The 4,697-nt window shown below is 49.4% G+C and overlaps 1 long non-coding RNA gene across 1 annotated transcript; it reads left to right on the top strand.

Annotated features, from left to right (window-relative positions):
- Positions 1 to 490: 490 nt before the first annotated feature.
- LOC137865537 (uncharacterized) lies at positions 491 to 4,007 on the top strand. Its single transcript, XR_011101971.1, has 2 exons — positions 491 to 2,694; positions 3,261 to 4,007. It is a non-coding gene; the product is annotated as an uncharacterized lncRNA (long non-coding RNA).
- Positions 4,008 to 4,697: the final 690 nt, after the last annotated feature.

Here is a 4,697-nt window from a genome sequence, read left to right as displayed (position 1 = left end):
AAGAGAGGGCTGATTCTCAAGTCAGATGAAAGCAGCATCATTCCAGCTCTGATCAGAACAAGTAGGTTGTGCTTGGAGAGAGTGGAGCGTAACAAAGTTCGCTCTGGCTTGCGGTTTTGCAGCAATTCCACTATGCAAACACCACCGTGTCCTCGTTTTCGCCTCCTTTGTGATTTTTATTATTTTGTGCAAGAAATCTTGGAGTTCTCTGCTCAGTTGCAAGCAGGGAATGTTGGTTCATGGGTTTGTTTTGTGTGTGCATGGGAAGGTTTTGATGAAATTTCTTAATGTGAGCCCAGTCCTGCTGGTGCTGGGTGCAGGTGAGCTGCTGCCTCCTTCCAGCGGGAGCTGGCTCTGTCCGTGGCACCTCACCTCCACCCCACATTGGCAGACAGCTCATTTCCAAGGCTAAAGATAAATATCAGACACTTGCCCAGCACTGCAGCCGGACTCTATGGAAGAAACCAAATTTCCAGCTGTGAAAAAAAAACTCAGAGTCCCAATCAGCATTAATTACTCAGGAGCTTAACTCACAGCACCTTTCTCCTTCTCTCCTGCTTTGCCCCTGTCCCCTGCCTCTGCTCTGTCAAAGCCTCCATCATTAAACCCGTAATGTCCCGTGGCTGCAAACACGCTTCGGCTGTTGGCTAATTCTCAGCGAGACTTTTATTCCAAAGGCTTCTCCAACAGCCTGATTATATAATAACAGCTTGCTCATTACCCCGAATATAAATAGTTGAAGTATCCCTCGAGAATGGACACAGCTGGTGGAACTTCCCATATTAGCACCGCATTAATATTTATGGCAGCGCTGTGGAAGTATGCAAAATATTGGCAACCCTCCACGCAAAAGTTTACACATCTGTCACTAATGACTCGGCATCACATGCAGGTTTAGGGACTGGGAGAGGGGAGCCCGTGTCCCGGCTGAGATCAGGGAGGGAAGAGCGATGTGACAGCACCGTACCTCGTCCAGCACCATTTTCTTGGCAGCCGAGCCCCCCGTTAATACCAGGGAGGGAGGGATGTCCCCTGCCCCACCAGTGCCCCCACGCTCTGTGATTTATAGGGGTTTGTTTTGGCTTATGCAGTGAAATATTAAAGAACGTGATGAGAACCAGCTAATTGTACATATAACCTTTAAGATGTCTCGGACAGGATTCCAGTCTTCACCTCAGGTTATAAAGAGAAAGTAATGGGGCCATAAAAACACATTTAAGTATGCCTTTAAAGTTTAAGGGGAGTTTAATTGCGGGCGCTGCGGTGCCTGGGAGCAGAGCCTCTCCCAGGTAGCTTTTCCCTGGGAGAGGATCAGCGAGGGCCAGGCTGGGCTTTGCTTGCCCCAGGAGGTTTGGGTTGTGCTAATAAACGTGCCGGCTGCAGGTCAGATGGTAAATGAAAGTGATATTTAACAGCCCAGATCCTCACCTGGTGTAAAGCAGCATCCTCCAGGGCTGGGTTTGAAGCCTGGCCTGGGTGACCTGCAGGGAGCTGTGGGTGACCTGCAGCCAGCAGGGAGGGAGCTGCAGCCCTGCCAGGCTCCCCCGCAGCTCCGGCACGTTTCACAGCGCCCAGGAAAGGAAAGAGGAAGGGGAAAAGGGTTTTTATTACACTACAAATTCTTTCCCTGTGGCTCAAGATGCAGATCCACCTGCGGATGGCATCCCGTGCCTGTGCAGGGATAAACCTCAGTCACTACGGGGTCCATGGGGAGATTCATAAAGCACCCGGAGGCTGGAGCTGAGCAGCATCAATTCTCACTGCACATGTGGGAAGGTGCAAAGCAGAGATCAGCCAAGCTGCTCATTTTATATTGCCTTTTATCTAGAAACTTAGCTTTTATTGAGAGCAAGTACAGGAAGTGAAAGCAAAACCAAGTCAGGAGCACTTCCAACAACTCTATGTCCATGAGCACTTCAGGACCTTAGCTGCCTGTGTTTGCAGGCTCAGGCTGAAGAACCTCCCCCATGACAGCTGGCTGAGGACTGATAACTCTAAATGACATCTAAATGTGACCTTAATGACAGACCTATGGAGCTGCAGGAGGGACACCACCGGAGGAATCACCCTGCCAGAAGCAGTGATGTGGTAGAAGGGCAGTGTTTTGGTTGTGATCCCAATCTGGGTTGTTCCAAACCTGGCACCGCTGTTCTGCTACATCACTAGCACTGCCTGGTGCTTGCTCTGGAGCAGAAAGCACTGAAGTCTTGGATATTTGCAGTTTTCTGAAGAATTGGTGTCAAACACAGCAAGCAGAGGCCAACCCGCAGCCAACTCTGCTCGGGGCTGTCTGCCAGTTTGGGTCTGTGAAGCATCAAGGGACACGACGTGAGATAGCTTCTTTGCTTCCCAATCAATCAGTCAATCCCGCATTCCCCTCGGAGCCGACATTGACAGGGCAATAAATAACCCGCTGGCAGCACGGGTAGTGCAGGGCTCCTCCGTCTGCCCTGCAAGAGGTCAGGATCGTGGCCGGCGAGGCAGCGTCTGAACCGCGACTATTTGGGGAGCATCGCTCGCAGGAGGGCTGAGGTTCAGCCTCCACATGCACACGGACTTCCTCCGGATCGTTCAAAGCTTTATATGATGCAGAAGCTGGGGATTTTGGTCACCTGCCTGGTTCTGGGCACCCAACATCCCGCAGGGAGGGGACGGTCAGCAGGGGCTGGTCCTCGCGAGCCTCTGTCCTCCCAGGTACTCTTTGTGAGATTAATTGATAAAGCATAATCTCTGTATCAATGCCTTTTTAGCAAAGATAAAGTACATTTCAAAGCTAATTTAGGCCTGCAGACAAATGGCTTAAAGAAGAGCTACTGTACTGAAAAATGTCCGTGTCATTTTTTCCCCAAATCATAGTTTCAATGCACACAGCCTCAGCCTGACATTCTGAATTATGGCTTTTATTAAACATTAGTAATAGAGTGCACTTAAATCATGGTTTCCCTGTAAAAGAGAGATGTGTTCAACTCAGATCTGCACATTTTAATGCCATATTTCTTCCTTTTACTCTCCCCGCAAGATAAATTTACTTACTCCACAAAAATGTTTTGCTGAAAAGAATAATTCATCCTTCAGTGTCCATCTAATGTACCTTGTGAGTAATGTGAAACGATGCAAAAATTACAATGCACCGGCCATGTCTGGAATGCTTAGATGCCTCCGAGTTAGAGGTTATGCACACACAGTATTGAAATTAGATTTAACAACTATCATCTTTTACTATGTTGCCTTGATGATTTTTTTTTTTTCTCCTTTTACAGCTTTGATCAGATGCCTCCTGAATACATTGCTGGTTGCAAACCTCAGAATCCGCTGCTCTGCAAGCCCTGCTCAGCCAAACGCCAGGTTGCCAATAGCTGCATTTTAAGTGGGAATATTTGTAGCCACAATTTGCTCTAGCAGGCAAAATTCAGATATTTTGATTTGTGAACCGCAGGAGTAAAATCTGCTTTATCCTCTGCGTGGTGTGACTCTCCGCGTGGTTTCAAGGAGCACTAGCAGTGACAAGGGGATGGGGATGGCTGGAAAATGAGGCATGAGAGGGTCAGCTGGTGCTTCTGTGTCACATACAAGGGGTCCATGGAGGAGCCAAAAGTTGGGGTGGTGACTCCAGGTTGGCATCGGGGCACTGTGCACACCAGGTAGCTATGGAAATGGGATCCCCTTAGTACACATTTTTGCTCTGCTGAGCCCCCAGGTGCTTACAAAGTGAGCACGGCATGGCTGTGCAGCCTCAGTACAGGCTGGATGGACCAAGGGCTCTCGTCCCACCACGTCCCCACCTCTGGCACTAGCACAGGGCACAGCAACTCCCACGTACCTATATTTCTGCTCCGGACCCTCCAGGTGCACACACAGACAGGAGCAGAGCCAGCCTTGCAACGTGACCTTTAATTAAAGGACAGCACCACGCCGCTGAATCGATGTCCCTGTGCCGGCAGCTCTGCATCGGAGCTGCATTGCAGTGTCAGCACGGGGCCGGATCCAGCTGCAGCTCTCACCTGCATCCTCCACGACCTACTGACCGCAGGCTGCCAGCAGACCTGCACCACTGCTTGGGAGGGCAGGTTTAACACTATAAAGCATCCATAGATAGCAGGGCTGGTGAATTTACTGCAAATACTAATGCTGGCGTTTAAAACAGGGGAAAGACCAGGATTTAGTAAGCACTGCCAATATTTTTTTAATTTTTTTTTTTATTTTGTGTGTCGGTAGCACAGTGCAGACATTAACTAATTGGTCCCCCAAGACTCCTCCAGCACTGACAAGTGAAGCAGCATCCCTCTCCTGCCAGCTCCTGGTCCCTGGGGGTGGCAGCAAGCCCCATCCCCAGCAGAGCTCCCAGGACCCCCCCAGCCTTCACGGCAGGGCTGGAACTCACACGAAGGCGCCACAGGAATATCTATCACTTACAGGGCTTTTTTTTTTTTTTTTTTTTTTTTTTTCTGCATTGTTACCTGCAAGTCCCAGCAGGGTTATGATCCCATTATAGCAAGCCTATAGGAAAACCAGTCTCGCAGATTGTTTGTGAGAGAGCTATAAAAATGTGACTAAGCGAAGCAACTTCACGTATCCCACTCAGCAGTTTAGCGACGTGAAATTTCTGATGGCATCTCTGTTGGCTCTGCTAACAATTCAGATGCGTTTGGAAAAGGCCTGTCTGAGTTAGCTGCTCTTCAAAAGAGTCCCCAAAGAGC

This window comes from Anas acuta, chromosome 16 (assembly GCF_963932015.1).
Source record: "Anas acuta chromosome 16, bAnaAcu1.1, whole genome shotgun sequence".
Taxonomy (NCBI): domain Eukaryota; kingdom Metazoa; phylum Chordata; class Aves; order Anseriformes; family Anatidae; genus Anas; species Anas acuta.
The sequence above is the reverse complement of the archived record's forward strand: the minus strand, read 5'-3'. Positions and strand labels throughout refer to the sequence as shown.